Below are 18,799 nucleotides of genomic sequence, written 5' to 3' on the forward strand. Positions count from 1 at the left end.
GTATTGGGCCTCAAGTTTTGACAGTTTTTACCCTATTTGTACAAGGCCATAGTCCTTCCCCATTCTGCCCCATGAGCCAAATAAAAAATAAGCACTTTGTGCTTTTTTTTTTTCTGAAGTATTTCTGCCCTTGTAACATTTATTATATTGCATTTCTGGCTTTGCCATATATTTTAAAAAAGATTTAAATTGTATTCAGTACAGTACAGCTTTTTTTTGTTTGGTGCCAGTCCTGGGGCTTGAACTTAGGGCCTGGGTCCTGTCCTTGAACTTTACTGCTTGCGCCACAGCTCTACCTCCAGCCTTTTTTTCTTTTTCTTTTGTAGTTAGTTGGAGAAGAGAGTCTCACAGACTTTCCTGCCTGGGCTGGGTTCAAATCATGACTTTTTTTTTTTTGTCGGTTGCGGGGCTTGAACTCTGGGCCTGAGTGCTGTCCTCAGCTCTTCAGCTCAAGGCTAGTGCTCTACCACTTGAGCCACAGCGCCATTTCCGGTTTTCTGGTGGTTTATTGGAGATAAGAGTTTCACGGACTTTCCTGCCCGGGCTGGCTTTGAACCGTGATCCTCAGATCTCAGCTTCCTGAGTAGCTAGGATTACAGGCGTGAGCCACCGGCACCCAGCTTCAATTCATGATCTTTAGATCTGTTTCCTGAGAAGCAAGGATTACAGGAATGAGCCACTGGCGCCCGGCTCAGTAGAGCATTTTTTAGGTGATCAGCCCCCAGCCAGAATGAAGCTACATTGTCACTTGCTTGCTTAGTGTATTTGCCATTTAACCTGAGAGGTGAGGAATGTGGAGATGCTTTTGGGTATAATTTACTCTAGTGTGCCCATTGCTAGTAACTGTCAAACCTCTTCCATTGAGAGTCATAAGAAATACACATTTGTTTGAAAGAGAAGCGCTAAATGGCTTCCAGAAAGTGATATTTAAACATTCCCCTTCCTGGAGCCTTGTACCCAGCTGCCTTGTTGAAGAAAACTTTGAGAACCCATCTGGGCCTTGAACTCAGGGTCTTTTGCTGGCACTTAGCTTTTTCACTCATGACCACTCTTTCATTTCAGCTACATCTCAATATAGCCTTTTTCCCTGGTTAATTAGAGGTAAAGGATCTCTCAACTTCCTGGTCTGGCTTCAAACTGCAAACCTCAGATCTCAGCCTCCTGAATAGTTAGGATTAAAGGCATGATTCACTGGCACCTGGCTTGAGAATGAGTCTTTTAACCAGCCTCTAAATATTGTTTTCCTTTGTACTTTATTCTAAGGTAATCAGGCTTTCTGAATTGCTTGCTCAGTGTCTGGTGTGCCAGGCCACAAGCTCAGGTCGGAGCTAGAACTCTAAGAAGATTTATGGCATGAAGGCTACAATTACCATGAACATGTCAAGACTTATTTGTATTGGAATCTCTGCAAAGTTTGTTCTGAAGACATAGCATCTTAAAGAAGATTTAAAAAAGATGATATCCCTACTTAATCAGTTTTCTACAAGTGAGTTTTTAGAAAACGTGTTTCTCGAAGTATGTTAGGCTTAAAAATACAACTTTAAAAAATGTCTGTTAGAGTTTTCTTTCATAGGTTTAGTTCTTTTTTTTTTCTTTGAACAAAAACAATTATTTGCCACTCAGAATGATGTGTGTGCTGTTTTTTCATTTAGCAGTAACTTTTAGGGGAACATCCAGAAGCAGAAAATCATGTGAGAGCAGTGATTTTTATGGTCTTGTTTCCATATAATCTGTACTATATTACCTACATAAGCTATTTTGCTTGCTTACTAAATATTCCTAAAGATAGCATTTTAGTTGAAATGGTGCTTAAAGGACATTTTTTTTGATTAATGTTAATGTTAGGTACTAGTTTTGTAGCAGGTGGTGTTAATTTGGTGTTTTTGGCTGTAGTGCTCCTCAGTGCTGATAGAAGAGATGAGCATTGGAAGGGAAACAATGGCATGCTTTGTGAGCAGTGATGTTGGGTAAGGACTAAGTACATTCATTTGCACAGCCAGTATAAACTCCAGATTGATATTTCTGTGCCTTTCCCTTAAGTGGCCCATGTGACTTGGTGAATATCACTGACTTGATCTTCAAGTCTTGCAAACCACATAACTTGTCCATGAAATCAAGCAGCTGTTTCAAAGGACTCATTGTAAGTCAATTGAATTTTTCTTTCTTTGGGCCATTGCAATGAATAGAAGATTGTGTAATTTTTGTGTGGATATTGAGACTTTTTCCCCTCTCTCCCTTCCTTTCTTTTTCTTCCTTCCTTCCGCCTTAAAAAAAAGTGAGTTTCAGTGCTAAGATTTCTGCAGTTTTTTTTTTTAAGTAGAAAACTTTAAAAAATGTTATTATAAAGGTGATGTACAGAGGGGTTACTGTTTCATAAATCAGTTGCAGTGTTTTTTTTTATTGATCTTCTTTACACAATCCCTGCTATTACCAGTTAGCTTTTGGCTGAAGCTAATCGACTCTTTCATTTTTATAAAACCAAACCCTCTGTGATATTTGGTGACTGTTTTTCAGAGATGGTAATCAACATCTGAAATTGTGACTTCTGCATCATTTTAGATCTGGTCATCATTCATCTAGAATAAATGTACGTTTGTGAAGCATCTATGAGAGGCACATGGATTTGGATGCCTACAATGTGTTCAACACATTTTCTATTCAAACTGCTCGAAACCTTTATTTCTTTTGCAGCAAAAGAAATAAAGTTGAGTAGAACCTTAGTATATCAATAGCCTTCAGTTATTGTGAAATGCTTTTCCTTTCTTTCTCTCTTTCTTTCTCTCTTTCTCTCTCTCTTTCTCTCTCTCTTTCTCTCTCTCTTTCTCTCTCTCTCTCTCTCTCTCTTTCTCTTTCTCTCTCTCTCTCTCTCTCTTTCTTTCTTTCTCTCTTTCTCTCTTTCTCTCTTTCTCTCTTTCTCTCTTTCTCTCTTTCTCTCTTTCTTTCTTTCTTTCTTTCATGGGGGTTGAACTCAGGCCCTGGGCACTATCCCTCAGCTCTTCAGCTCAAGGTGAGCGCTCTACCACTTGAGTCACAGTACCACTTCCGGTTTTCCAGTGGTTAATTGGAGATAAGAGTCTCACGGACTTTACTGCCTGGCCTGGCTTTGACCGTGATCCTCAAATCTCAGCCTCCTGAGTAGCTAGGATTACAGGCATGAGCCACCAGCGACCTGCTTGTGAAATGCTTTTCTGATAAAGCTGGTTTGTTTCAATATTGGGAATTTCAACATTATTATTATTATTATTATTATTATTATTATTATTATTATTATTATTATTATTATTATTTTGTCAGTTGTGGGGCTTGAACTCTAGGCCTGAGTGCTGTCCCTCAGCTCTTCAGCTCAAGGTTAGTGCTCTACCACTTGAGCCACAGCACCACTTCCGGTTTTCTGAGCAGTTTATTGGAGATAAGAGTCTCATGGACTTTCCTGCCCAGACTGTCTTTGAACCTTGATTCTCAGATCTCAGCCTCCTGAGTAGCTAGGATTATAGGCATGAGCCACTGGTGCCCAGCTTCAGCATTATTTTCTAGTGAGAAATACTAGTGTCTTTTAAGTATTGCATAGTTTATCATTTTATGTATACACAAACATGTGGAATCATGAATTAAAGTTCCACGTGTAATGACATGTAAAATATTGAGAGATTATTTCACAGGTAGTAGATCTCAAATTCAGTTAACAGTGTATACTAAATGCCTGTAATGGTTAAGGAACCATGTTTGAGACTGGGTATAGTTTATAACCAGTTGTAGTTTCTTATCTCTTATCCACAAAAACCCTACAGCTTTTAGTTGCTAAGTGTAAGAATTGAAGTGGTTCAGATAAGAGAGATATTATCACAGGACAAAAATGTTTGTGAAACTTTATGACAAGTTGACCTGGGGCTGGATAAGATTTGGAGGCACAGAAGTGAAGTTCCTGGAACAACAAGTAGAGGGAGCAGGAGAGAAGGTGCAAAATTGCAGAATGTGTTTTAGGGTCCAGTTTGGTTTAGTACATGGACAAAAGTTCCTGGAATAACAAGTAGAGGGAGCAGGAGAGATGGTGCAGAATTGCAGAATGTGTTTTAGGGTCCAGTTTGGTTTAGTACGTGGGGAAAAAAGATAAATAGTGGGGCACATAGAACATAGTATACCATCCTGAGAAAATGTGAAAGATTATGAAATAGTGAAGTGATTGATTTATTCATCTGATAACCAGTTGAATATCAATTAGGTGCCAGGTATCAACTAGGCAGAAGAGAGCACAGGCCTGGAGGGAACTAAACTTCCATGTTTAAGTCCTGATTTACTGCTTAATAGCTGAGTAACCTCTAAGTTTCAAATGTTCATTGATAAGTTTGTCTGTTTTTATGAAAATTTTGGATGTTCAAGGTCTAAGAAACTTTTCTAAGAACTTCCTGTTTTGGTTATTGACCATATGATTTGTAAGCAATTATGTAATCATCGCTAACAGACATTTTAGTATTCACATATAAGTATTTCAGTAGAGGGATTAGAGGTGCAGCTTAGTGGTAGCACTAAGCTTACATACAAGAGATTTTGAAAATGTAGGATTGATTTAAATAAGTTGATTTATTTGGATATTGTTAAGTTTAACTTTAAGTTAAATTAATTAATTGTAAGTCTTAGGGCCTGAACTCTGGGCCTGGGTGCTCTCCCTCAGCTCTTCAGCTTAAGGCTAGCAGTCTACCACTTGAGCCACAGTGCCACTTCCGGTCTTTTCTGCTTATGTGGTGTTGAGGAATGCAACAAAGGGTCTCATTCATGAAAGGCAAGCACTTTACCACTGAGCCACCTTCCCAGCCCATAAGTTAAATTTAAATATAAGTTAAGTTGAGCATTTTTAGTTTATAATTTAAGTAAGTTGAAATGAAAAAAAAACAAAAGCTTTCCAGAATTCCTCTGAATATCCTTGTACCCATGTCTGAGGCTATAGGATAACCTTCAGGGTTTTTGTTTGGCAACGTTGTATAACAGTGTGGAGTGAGGAATGGCTGTTGCAAAGGCAAGGTAGAGATCTGTTGGTTATTACTATTCATTTTTAAAATCAGAAATGAGTTAGAAAGCATGAGGGTTAGGCAGAATTACAGCCTTCACAGCTCAGTTTAAACAGAGGAGAGATGGATCCCTACTAGACCTTAAGAGTCAACTTTTAATGTGATATTCATAAGTTAAACCTCATAGGAACTTGTATTTATGTGGCCAAAGTGTAGGGGGAATACTACTGTGGTTTTGATCTTGGGTTGATGATATTTGATATTTGAATACCCCATCACTACCTTTTTGTTTCCAGTATTATGTATTACTATAATTTGCCTTTTGGTCTCTGATACTTTTGACCAGTGTAGTTACATTTTCAAACTCTGTTGCTAGACTTGTCTGTCACAGGAATGTCAGCAACGGGGCTTGCCCTGAGCAGGATGTTGTTAAGGGCTTGGGCTTGTTGCTGTGCCTTGTTGTTTAGGATATCTGACCCTTTAGTTTGTTGAACACTTTGTTTATGTGACCACTGCTTTGCCATGACTGTGTGGAACTGTGAATTGTTGTATGGGCTATCATTTCAGACGTTCAGGTTTGAATTCTGAATTCACTTGGCATGAGCCAGGCTTGCTTTTCCTTAAGAGACTTTTGGTGTAGTTAACCTAGATTTAGAAGTTTGAGTTTGGGTTTGAGTTTGTACTCTTTTTCTTATTATTTGTGTAACCCCAACAAAGAAATGTAGTTTCCCCTCTATTTTCTTGCTAGTTAAGAGAGAACAGTCATCTTATTATAGGTTTTTGCCTTGAAGCTTAGAATGAGATTCCCAGGAAGCATTTTATAAAATTCCATAATTTATGTTTAAATATAAGGTGGCATTGGAGGCATCCAGTATGTCTTAATTACTGAATACAGACTTTGGAGCATTCATCTTCATCTGGTACCTTATTGCTACAATGTAGGCCTTGAAGTTGAAAGCTCAGTGAGGGCAGGATCTTGTCTGTTTTCTACCATTGCACCTCAAAAATTATGCTGACTTCATTTTCTTTAATTCTAGGTTAAATTTTTTGTTGGTTTTTCTATTTATATTTTTTTTTTAGAAGTTTGGTTATTCCTCTCCACCTCTGAAAAAGATGGTATAAACAGAATGTAGCAGCCTTTTCTGTAGCTGGGTAGATAAGTCAACTCCCTGAACGTCACAGATCTATGTTTTCCTCAACTGAAAAGAAACAAGATAATTGCCAGAAATAGGAGGATAGAAATAATGAAAAGAAAAATGTTTGGTCATGTGAGTTAGATGGCCAGAAATTGAGACATAACAGTTGAATGAAGAAACACAGGAAAGGCATTTGGCTGACGCAGAGCAAGATGATCTAGGCCCAAACGGGGCACAGAAGGTCCATTATTGAGATACTCTGCCACTTCCAGCACATGTGAGGCCTACATATGTGACTCACTATCCATGATGTACTTTCAAAATGTTATCCTCTAGATTTTTATGACTTAGTGTTCCTATAGAGACAGGTGATAGATAAGCCTGTATGTTTTCTGGTAGTATTCCTGTAATTCTTTTCAATGGGCTAAGTGTATCATTTAAGTTAATTTCTTTGAAAGAACTGTTCTCCTGACTCTCTTGTACATGAGCTATTTGATATTGGGAAGTTGCTTAACATCCTTGAATTTTTCTTGGTCAGCTATAATACATATTACTTCCCATACAGCATCGTTACTGGGATGAAAAGTAGTACTTGTGAATATCTCATACTGTGCTGGGCACAGTAGGGCCCCAGGAATGAGGAAATTATTTTTCTTCTAGGAAAACTTGTAACAGTTTATATATCATTTGATAGTGGATTTCACTGGTATAAAATAAGAATTCCAGATGTCAGATGTTAGTATTTATTTTTAGACTAAATATGTTATTTTCCTTTCATAGATTTCTGAGAGACCAGACCCATCTTGGTTGTTGAGTTATTTGTAAACTCACATATCAGCTGTCAGCTGTAGCTTCATTGAGAAAAAGGAAATTTCAAACTTTGAAAGGGTTGCTTTATCATTAATTTGACATGGTTTAAAGTTGTATCGTTGACATAAATAGTGAATAGTCCTCTTGAACTATATTGGAGTTATCCAGACTGTAAGATGTACCTGTTATATCATATTCACTCTTTGTTGGAGTTTTTTTCCTTTCCTCTGTTAAAAAAGCTTTGGTCATATAGTTGACAGTATGTTAGGTAAAGTGAATAAAGACTTGGTATAACAAGTGTGTTGTATGATATACATAAAATGTTACTATCTTGCAACTTTTTTGGGGGGGAATGAAAGTTTTCTTTTATTCTTAAAATTTTTTTATTGTTATTATAAAGGTAAATATAAAGGGGTAACAGTTATATAAGTCAGGTGAAGAGGGTATTTCTTTGGACAGTGTCACCCCTTCCCTAGCTCTCTCTCTTCCCTGCCATCCCCATCCACCAGGTCTTTAGTTCATTTTTAACATAGTGTCCATTCCCCACACAGTTTTAAATGTAAAGGTATGTGCTGCTCTACTGTCAGGGACACATTATGATAAATGCTCATTAAGGCATTTTATTGTTGTGTGAACATTATAGAGGGTGTTTACACAAACCTTGATGGTAGCCTTGGCTGTTTCTCATGTATTAGCCTCAGGGCTACAGGCATGATCTCAAACCTTCAAACAACCTGTGTGATAATGACTTTTAGTATGCTCATTTTCTGGAGACAATGGCTGAGTCTGAGAGGTTGAGTTATATAACTAAAGGAAAACAGCTGAGATTTGAACCCATGCTTTCTAATTCTTGAGCCCATACTCTTAAAGCACTTTGCCATCCTGATCTCTGAACATTGATGATAGTCATTAGAAAGATTTCAAATGCTTGGATCAAGTCAAAAGTTTATTATAAATGTTTTTCCATTGTAGAAGTACCATTTGCTAAAAACAGATGGGAAAGCTGTTAAACCTATTGATACATCCAAAGTTGTATTTGACCTATTTTCCATTTTTTCCTTCTGAAATAACTATTGCATATTTTAGGTAGATTGGACCTTAGAAAAGAATCATCAGGGAATGATTTTGGAATATTTTTTCAACCCTATAGTGGCTGTTCTGTGGATGCTGTTGTTGTATACAGTGTAGAGTACCCTTAGTGACGTTTTACAAGGGTTGATTGGAATGGAGTACATCTTTTGGGGTCCCTAAGATTTACAACAAAGAAAATATAACCTAGACTATGTGTGGGAAAGAATGGCTTCATGATAATATAAGAATAACTTACATAACTGTGGTATTAACATTTCAGAGGTGAGCAGGGTTAGGGGAAGAATGCCAGAAAAGGTACATGAGGTAGACCTTGAAAAATGAGAGGAAGGATGTAGATGCTGGTTCTGGGTGTGGTGCCAAGTGCATGCATGGTTCTATAAAGCAGTAGCACCCAGAAACATACCTCATATTTCCCACTACTGTGTATTTTTACTTCTGATCTCTAGGAGATTTTAAATGGTAACCTATCTCATTTGATGAAAGGCCTGAACTTGAATAAAACACACTAATTACCTTTCCCTAATCTGTATTTCAATATGATTATTTAGTTCTCAACAGTTAAAAGATTGTTTCCTGGGGCTGGGAAGGTGGTTCAGTGGAAGAGTGCTTGCTTTGCATGCATGAGGCCCTGGGTTCGATTCCTCAGCATCACACAAGCAGAAAAAGCCAGAAGTGGTGCTATGGCTCAAGTTGTTGGGTCTTCGTCCGTCCCACAAAAGACGGACGGGGTCCGAGGAAAGGTAAGTGCGGCGCTCGCCCCGTTCCCTAGCCTCCCTCAGCCCAGGAGACAATCAGACACAGCGGGGAGCCAAATCCAGCAGGCAGAAAAACTCGTTTATTAACAGAGAGCAGCCCCTTTTTTAAAGACAAAGAGGGTGGGTGGTATGGTAAGGGAGGAAGAGGAACCAATCACTGTCAAGGTCACACCCTATCATTCACCTGAGCCTTCACGGGCTGGTTAGGTACTGATCAGAAGATCAATTGGGGTCTGCCCACTCTACTCTCTCCCAGAGCCATCTTGGCTGGCCATGTGCTCTTCAGTAAATTAGGCTCTGCCCACTCAACCCCCTCCCAGCGCCATCTTTGCTGCCCATGTGCTCCACAGATTCCCCCTTTTTTTTTGTTTTAATGACAGACCCACCTAGCACAGTAATAAACATCAGTCCCACCACAGTTAGAAATGTCCGAAGCAGTTCAATTAATTCCTGGGCACCTGGTGTCTTAAGTAAGCCAGTTCCTTGTACGTGCCTTTAAGCTAGCACAGTAGTCAAGATGACCTTTGAGCTTTACTGTCAGCTCCCAATTGCTCCCAACATCATCTCCCCCCATCTTTGCTTAAAGAAGCGAACCCGCCTGTCTTAGGTTGGGTGGATCGCCTTGTCTGCCTTACCGGTCATCGGGAACTTCTTCAGAGCGAAGCTGAAGGCCCTGTCTTAGGTTGGTCAGACTGACACCCCCTCTTACCCGTCTCTGGCTGCGATTCCTCTTGGGGGGGAAATTCATTCATTTGGAGCTTGATAACTGGCTGGCTAAGCTCATAAGAGTTTTGCAGTGCACGTATAACCCAAGGAAGGCATAGAAAAACCATCAGCAAAAGCATTCCCAGGCCAGGAAATGTCACTACTAGTCCTTTAACCTTAGTGAAGGATGGGATAGCAGTCTTTGCCACTTCAGAGTCCAGAGGTGGGGATTGTTCTAATCCAGCTATTTGCCTGTGGGGTTGGACAAAATCTAAGCTGGAAGCATAACAAAAGGTGGTTGTTTAACAATAAGTATGGATTCAATGCCGCTATACAAGCAATTAGTAAAAGAACAATTAAAGCAGGTAACATTAAAATAATTAACTCCTAAAAAAATATTAAATAGTCCATAGGGTGGTGATCAAAATGAAGGTCAGGCAACCAGGTCGAAGGGACAGCTTCTCTTGTGGTGCTCCTGACGATTTCTGCATTGCCAGCGTTGATCACTGCCCAGGTCACTCGCTGAGGTTGATGTAGATTCCATAGGGCCGTTCACAGGATCGGGAGAGTCAGGACAGCCAACATCTGGAGTATCGCCATCTGCAATTGTTAGAGAACACAAGAGAGCTTCTCAAGGGCTGGTTGCCCTTGGGGATGGTTAATAATTGTCTTTCTGGCTTTTGTCTTTAGCTTATTCTTGGGCATCCTCCTGTATAGAGGAAATGGGTAAAAACTTAGGTTCCTGGCAGGGATCCAAATGGGAGCGGACTCCCCTATGGGGAAAACGCATCCAAATCCCCTGCCCATAGTAACTAGGCGGTCAGGTCCTCTCCATTGTTGTGTCAGGGGGTCCTTCCACCTGACTTTCACTTGGGGCTTAGGGTTTAGTGGTCCCCAGTGCTTCTGAAATCTGGATTCAGTTGCCCCTTTTGAAAAATTTAAGATGTTAATGGTAAACAAAGCTATCTGTAACTGTATATGGGGGCTAACTCCCCCTTTTTTGTTTTATAGGCTATCAGAATACAAATTAAAGGGTTTTTGAATGTCCTGAAGGGCCATAATTATGGCCAGCATTTTCTTATATTGTAATTGTAGGGACAGAAACCCATGGCAACAGCCAGTTGATTTCCCCTGAAAGACTCTGAAGTTGGGTTAAGGTCAGAGAGGCTGGAATATCCAGCAAAGGCTTAAGGGGGCTGGCCTGAGTCAAGGTAAGGTGGGTCCCGAGCACCTTAAAAGGAGCCACCTTTTGAATTTTATTAAGGGCTATGGTAAGCTCCATCCTTTCATTTACCTTCCGTAGATCTTGGAGCATCCGCCAAGCCCCGGAGGCTTTTTGAATAACAAATAAGGGTGTGTTCCAAGGATTTAGAGAAGGGCGGATATGCCTGAGGCTTATCTGCTCCTCCACCAGAAGGTGGAGGGCTTCAAGTTTAGGTTTAGTCAATGGCCACTGCTCCACCCAGATTGGGCTTCCCGGCTTCCACCTAATGGGAGGTACCCGGAGGGCAGTGGCCTTTAGGATTGGGGGTGCACCCGAGCGGGCCCCCTATGTTCTTCTCTGTAATTATGAAAGTTAAAAAAATCCCCTTCCTTAACTCCCTCTCCATCCTGTTTAAGCCTTTGTGCTTCTTCCCCATCCAGGATATCATCATAGGATGCTCGATGGTCTGTAGTGACCACGGCATCCATTTGTCTTAGCATATCTTGCCCTAGTAAATTGGCAGTGAGGTTCTTTGCCACTAAAGGGCGTATCTTTCCCTGTTCTCCATCTGGGCTAGTCCATGTCATAAGGGCAACCGTTTCTTTGGTCTGGGAGTTGCCCCCTACCCCCAATATCGGGGGCCCAGGTGCAAGCTTCCAGTCCAAGGGCACTTCCTCCTCCCTGAGTATGGTTCGGTCTGCCCCAGTGTCAATTAAGCAGTGAAACCTCTTTCCGCCTATGAGAATACTCATTTTAGGGCGGAGTCCGTTCACCAGGGGGATGGTCCAATGGACCTGGGCTGCCCTGCCATGAGGCTGCCTGGGCCTCACAGCAGAGGAGGTTCCTCCTTGGGTTAACGGGGCTGGAGGATGCCCCTCCCCTAGTTTAAAGGCTTCCCATCTAAATCAAACTTGGATCGACAATCCTTTTTCCAATGGTATCCCTTCCTGCACCTGGGGCAGGGCGTAGGTGGCAGTTTGGCCCCCCCCCCCCCCCCCGGGCCGGTTGGCAGAGGATTGCTGTGTACAGTCCCTCCTAAAGTGCCCCTCTTGCCCGCATTTAAAACAAGTCCCTCTCCCCCCTGGGGTTCCTTGGCCCCGGGCTGCTGGCGTCTGAGCCTGTAAAGCTAAAGCTAGTGATTGGGACTGGTGCTGTTGCGTTCCCACATCCTGTGAGGCCACCACCCATCTGCTCAGGGAACTCTCTTTCAATCCTGCGCAGGCCATGCGGTGGTCTGCATTCATCCCTTCCCAGACCAGCAGCTTTACAAACTGATCTCGGAGGTTCCCTGCTGGCAGCTTGCGGTGAACACTCTGTTGGACTCGGTCTATGAAATCAGGTAGAGACTCATCTGGTTTTTGTCTCACTCCTGCTATGGGGGACTCAGTAGGCCCATCATCTAGTTTGTACCACGCAGCAAGTCCTGCCTGCCTCACCTGGTCACGGTACGGGCCAGGTATTGCGGCCTGTTCGACGCCAGTGGAGTAGGCTTCCCCCGTCCCTGCTAACATGGTATAAGTAATGGGTATTGCAGGTTGAGCCTGCCGGTTACTCTCTGCTCTCACTCTGCATTCTTCCTTAAAGAAAGCATGCCATTTAATAAACTGAGAACTAGTAAGAACAGCTTTGGCCACATCCATCCAGTCCTTAGGGACACAAGGGTGATAGGCAATGTCTTGTAATAGGGTCTGGGCCCAGGGAGAGTTTGGGCCATCCTCCGCCACCGCCTTGCGGAGCTCATTAAGATCCTTAGCTTCCCATGGATACCATTCCAAGGGCCTGTTAGCCCCTGGTGCCAGATTGACTGGATAGGCTTGGGGAAGCGAGTCCTGTGGCCGAGAGTCTGGGCTCTTGGGTGGCCCTTCCTTTCCAGGGCTCTTTGGTGGCCCTTCCTTTCCAGAGGAGGTCTCCGAGGAGGTTACTTCCCTGGCCCTCGGCCCCTCCATAGAAGGCTGGTAGGGGTCTGGGTCTTGCAAGTCCCTCTCGCAGGTCTCGTAGGGCGCCGTACCTCCCCTCCAATCAGGAGAATAGGGAGGGGGCCTAGGACCGTCAGTATCAGCTGGGTCAGAGGGGGTAATATCAGCTGGGTCAGAGGGGGTAATTTTTACCCTGGTTTTGACTTCTACTGTGCACGTCTCAGTGCGTTCTCGACTGGATTTGACCCTTTCCTTTTCCTTCTCACTTCCCACATCCTCCTGTACCCCTTCTAGGCCTGATGTTGCCTCTTCCTCCTCCTTCTGTGATATAGCATTACCCATATTTAGGGTTTCACTTACCCCGAGAGACCGCTTAGCCTCGGCCGGTATCTTTTCCTTTCGTGCCCCACGTTGGGCGCCAGATGTTGGGTCTTCGTCCGTCCCACAAAAGACGGACGGGGTCCGAGGAAAGGTAAGTGCGGCGCTCGCCCCGTTCCCTAGCCTCCCTCAGCCCAGGAGACAATCAGACACAGTGGGGAGCCAAATCCAGCAGGCAGAAAAACTCGTTTATTAACAGAGAGCAGCCCCTTTTTTAAAGACAAAGAGGGTGGGTGGTATGGTAAGGGAGGAAGAGGAACCAATCACTGTCAAGGTCACACCCTATCATTCACCTGAGCCTTCACGGGTTGGTTAGGTACTGATCAGAAGATCAATTGGGGTCTGCCCACTCTACTCTCTCCCAGAGCCATCTTGGCTGGCCATGTGCTCTTCAGTAAATTAGGCTCTGCCCACTCAACCCCCTCCCAGCGCCATCTTTGCTGCCCATGTGCTCCACATCAAGTGGTAGAGCGCTAGCCTTGAGCTGAAGAGCTGAGGGATAGTGCCCAGGCCCAGAGTTCAGGTCGCACAATGGACCAAAAACAAAACAAAAAAAAGATTGTTTCCCATATTATGAGATACCTAGTGTACTTATTATTTATGAAATTACTACCAGTTTTCTTTCATTTCTATTTAGCAGTAGACTTCACTATTATTATCTTTTAAGGCTTTGGCTTTTGCTGTATTTTTAAGCTTCCAGAATAATTGAATGAAAAGTAGAATTCCCATGTACCCCCAGCCTCCCTGCCCCCCATTTTCCCTTATTACTAAAACATTTTATATTAGTGTGGTACATTTGTTAAAGTTGATGAGATAATATTAATACATTAAAGGGCTGGGAATGTAGCTTAGTGGTAGAGTGCTTGTGTAGCATGCATGAAGCCTTGGGGTCAAGTCCTTAGTACCACATAAACAGAAAAAGCTGGAAGTGGCGCTGTGGCTCAAGTGGTAGAGTGCTAGCCTTGAACAAAAGAAGCTCAGGGACAGTGTCCAGGCCCTGAGTTCAAGCCCCAACACTGGCAAAAAAAATAAAATAAAATTAATACATTAATATGAACTGGAGTATAGTTTACATTAGGACTTGGAATAAGATTTGTGTTGTACAATATAGGTTTAAAAATGTATACTGTGCTACCATCATACTTCATATGGACTAATTTTAGTGCTTAAAAAAAAAATCTCCTGTGGGTGTCTTACTTCCCAGAACGAATCATTTAAGAAACTTCTGTTGATATTTTCTTATCTTATAATTGTCTTGCTGTTTGACTGTTTAATGAAGAATGTGTTTTAGTTATCTTTTCATGGAAGTACAGATGTTTACCATATTTTTCCGTTGGAAGCTTGGGAAACAGTCTTGAAACTTCTAGAAGGGATTATTAGGTCTTGGCTAGCCTCACAATGCACTGATTGCTGAGCAGTGTTCTAAGAGAATAAGCTATAAGGTAGCATATCTAATGCTGTACAATAGCATCATTGTGGTACAGAAATTGAATGCTATAACATATAATTTAAAGTTTTAGGATTATTGAGCACATAATAACATGGTATTAACTGGAAGATGAAGCAAATACTCTGATGTGCATATATGTATTATGTCCATTGTATAAAAACTTTTGTCCAAATAGAAAAGCTTTCATTTAGTGTTGTACAAGACTTAATAATAATTCTTCATCCTTGATATTTTAAACCTTTAAGCAGCTTTTATTGATTATATGATTAAACACTTCTCAAAAACAGGTATGCTATGTTCTCTTTTTGAAAACAGGAATTTGATAAAGATGTGAACCAGTCAATGAAGTTGTAAGGCTAGCTCATGAAAAAAAAAAAAAGGGCATTTTTAAAAAAGTTTTCCAGAAAAATCATCTGAGTATTTGCCATGGGAAAATACTTATTTAGATTCCTATGTGATAAATTATTGATATGTATTCAGTTTAGAAATAAATGTTAGTTCCCATATGATTGGCTTGGTGTAGACCATTTTATGTGTATATGCCAGTACTGGGGACTTGAACCCAGGGTCTCATGCTCTTGTTTGACTTCTTTGCTCACAGCAATACTCTAGCACTTAAACCTTGCCTCTCACCGAGCATTTTGCTGTTTAATTGGCAAGAGAGCCTTTTTTGGAGAGGCTTCAAACCATGATCTTAAGATCTCAGCCTCCTGAGTAGCTAGGATTACAAGTATAAGCCACTGCTGCACAGCTGTTTTGGTTGACTTTTAGTTGTTAAAAAAAATAGAATTTAATGATAATTCAAGTAAGTAATTAGCTTTCTCTTTTCTTTTTTTCTTTTTTCTTTTGCTAGTCCTAGGGCTTGAACTCAAGGCCTGGGCATTGTTCCTGAACTTCTTTTTGCTTAAGGCTACCACTCTACCACTTGAACCACAGAGCCACTTCCAGGTTTTTTGTTTATGTGGTACTGAGGAATTGAACCCAGGGTTTTCTGCATGCTAGGCAGACACTCTACCACTAAGCCACATTTTCAGCCCAGTTTTTCTTTTCTTTTCTTTTCTTTCTTTCTTTATTTTTATTGTGAAAATACTGTATAGAGGGGTTACACTTACATGGGCAAGGTAATGAGTATATTTGTTATCAAGCATTGTTTCCTCTTCCTTTGTTTCCCCTTCCCATCTCCCCCGCCAAAGTTGTAAAGTTCATTTTTCGGCATAACAACTTGTACATCTCATTGTTGCAATGGGTCCACCTGTGTCCCTATTTAAATGATTTGTTTTTTCCCTTCCCCTTATTTGCAATAATAGTATATGTCTGAGACAAGCAGAAAAGGTCAGATAAGTTGATGTTAGGTGAAATGAACCAGTTTTTCTTTTTAAAGAAGGAAAAAAGAAAACCACCCAACAACTTTATGTTCTATTTGCTTCATTGAATGGAAAATAGTGTTCTTTATTAGAAAACCATGCAATAAAGTGATTTTCCTTATTTTTTTTGTACTTTTTAAGTGTTATGTGTTATTCCATAGTCATATGTTATGCTACTGTGCTACTGTGAACTTTTGATGAGGTCTTTAAAAATAAGTTTTTTAGTGACATTTCTGATTTTCATCAAAAGACAAGCCAAAATGTCCATCAATGGGTGACTAGAAAAACAAATGTGGTATGTTTATACACAATGGGTTATTATTAGCCTTAAAAAGGAAGGAAATTCTGACAATGGTACAACATGAATGAATTTGGTGGAAATCATGCCAAGTGAAATAAACCAGTCATAAAATGACAAATACTATATGATTCCACTCTGATTCAGAAATGATAGAAATAGAAAGGAGAATGATGGTTGCCAGGATCTTTTGGGAGGAAGAGATAGAGAGTTCTTTTAGTAGGTATTGAGTTTCAGTTTGGCAAGATGAGGAGATTTTTACAATAATGTGCTAATACTACTGAACTGTATACATATATGATTAAGATGCTAAATTTTACTACAAACAAAAAAATTAAGGAATTTCAGTTTAAAGATAAACAGATACAGCTAATTTTGTCTAGTGGCGTAGCTAGTGAGGGATGGAGAAACCTGGAAGTTTGAGAATTTTTTCCCCTAAGAATGTATTGTCTCATTTCTTAAACATTTAAAGCTACCAAGAAGAAAAGAAAGGAGGCAGTCATTTTGGTAATCGTTGTTTATTTAAAAGGATTATAGACTTAAAACTTTTTAGTTTTTAAAATCAGTCTTTTATTGTAAAAATACTGTATAGAGGGGTTACAGTTACATGAGCAAGGTAATGAGTACATTTCCTATCAAGCATTGTTGCCTCCTTTGTTTTCCCCCTACCGTCCCTTCCTCCCACCTCCACAACTACCCTCCCCACCTAAATTGTAAAGTTCGTCTTTCAACATAATGTCTTGTACATCTCTGTATCCCTATTTAAACATTTTTGTTTTTCCCTTCCCCTCCCCACATTAGACTGACATCACAGTGAAAACTGGTTATACTGTGGGGGAGGAGCATACAAAGAAACAAAAAATTACATGGTACATTATAAATACGTTACAAACAATAGCAAGAAAGAAAAAAAACACTTGTGTCCCTATCTTGGGGTTCATTTCGCTTAACATCCTTTTATCTGGTCATATGTACATAGCTTTTGACCTTTTCTGCTTGTCCCAGACATATACTAGTTATTGCAAATAAGGGAAACTATAGAAACTTTTTAGTTTTTAACAAAAATTTTAAATACCATTAGGACATTTATTTACACCAATTAAAAGTTTTGTGTGTTACATTGTATACTTAACTCAGACCTAAAAGTTTTGTGCATTATGTTGTATACTTAAATCAGACCGAACTGGACAAGTTAGAACAAAGTTACCTGTATAATAGTGCAAAGGTGCAGGTGAAAGCATCTGTTTACCCAGTTTGAGGTGAGAGCAACCACAGGTTTGCCTAACGGGGAGAAAACCACTTCATGCTTAAGATTGCTTCTGTTGATTTTTCTGTGATAATATTGCTTGATAACAGTATTAGTTTCTTTACAGTTTAGCCATTAAAGCTAGGTTATCATTTCCACCATTTTAAAATCAGGAGATGAGTCCTGGGACCAGAGTGAAAAGAAACTGATAAGCTATATTTGGCAGCTCTCTATCACTAGCCATTAGCTTTTGTTTGCTCTCTATTTAAGAAGGTTCTTAAAATACAAACTAAGAGTATCTGATAAAAACTGCTCTGTTGTAAAGATTAAAAAACAGCAACAAGTAACATTCTACGTTAGTGTTTTCCAAAGTATATTCCATGGAATTATAGTCTTGGGAGATCTCCTGCTAGAAAATGGTTTTATAATTATAAATTGTGAAAAATTGTGTGTATATACACACATACACACTTTGGAAAGTCACAGATACATTTGTCTACTAATGATATGAGGAAATCTGATAGTAATATAACCCCCCCCCACTCCTTTAGTTCCTTTCACTTATTTGACCCCAGAACCTTTCTTTCTTCTTTTTTTTAATCCTTGACTGTCTGATATACTTTGCATACCACGCTATCTTTGGTTAATCAGCAAAAATGCCAGATTGTAGGCATGGTTCAAGTGGTAGAGCTAGGCCAGTAGCAGAAAAGCTGAGTGAGAGCATCAGGTCCTGACTTATTCTTAGGGGAATGACAGTATATTCTTTTTTTTTTTTTTTTTTTTGTCGGTCGTGGGGCTTGAACTCTGGGCCTGGGCGCTGTCCCTCAGCTCTTCAGCTCAAGGTGAGTGCTCTACCACTTGAGCTACAGCTCCACTTCCGGTTTTCTGGTGATTTATTGGAGATAGGAGTCTCATGGTCTCTCCTGCCCGGGCTGGCTTTGAACCGCAATCCTCAGATCTCAACCTCCTGAATAGCTTGGATTACAGGCGTGAGCCACCAGCGCCCGGCTGACAGTATATTCTTAATAGACTGAAGTGTGAGAATAATGGGTCCATCAAAAGTATACCATTATTAGTTCATTCATAGTTAATAAATGAAATAGTTGAAAGTTTAAGGTTCAGTGAATCTTCCTTGAACTTATGTAAGAGATTCTTATGACAGAATAGTAAACTTCATTAATTCTAACTAATTGGGGAAATCATGAATATGCAAGGTAGTGTCACAAACAAGACAGGACCTTCTAAAGAAATGTAATTTTATCATTGTTGAATATACATTTAAAATTATACTAACAAATAGCCCCAAGTGGAAGACTGAATAGATATTCTTTGAAGAATAAATATCAGTGACTTGTAAGTAGTCCTCTTGCAAATGTATAGGTACGTCAGAAATAACAGTATTTTAGAATTGTTCTTTTCAAAGTTTTAGCTTTCATAACAAG

General features: G+C 40.4%; 1 protein-coding gene across 6 annotated transcripts in view; it reads left to right on the forward strand.

Annotated features, from left to right (window-relative positions):
* The window catches only part of LOC138827442 (protein dispatched homolog 1-like), a 165,286-nt gene that overhangs the window by 11,810 nt on the left and 134,677 nt on the right, over positions 1-18,799 (forward strand). The window contains exon 1 of one of the 6 annotated variants that reach the window (XM_070022935.1): positions 1,314-1,486. The exons of the other annotated variants lie outside the window; for them this stretch is intronic. The gene's annotated coding sequence lies outside the window, so the exon portion shown is untranslated. Of the gene's footprint in view, positions 1-1,313; positions 1,487-18,799 lie in introns of those variants that run through there. 6 annotated transcript variants of the gene reach the window in all.

The sequence above is a fragment of the Dipodomys merriami genome, unplaced genomic scaffold (genome assembly GCF_024711535.1).
Source record: "Dipodomys merriami isolate MVZ:Mamm:240054 unplaced genomic scaffold, mDipMer1.0.p SCAF_156, whole genome shotgun sequence".
Taxonomy (NCBI): domain Eukaryota; kingdom Metazoa; phylum Chordata; class Mammalia; order Rodentia; family Heteromyidae; genus Dipodomys; species Dipodomys merriami.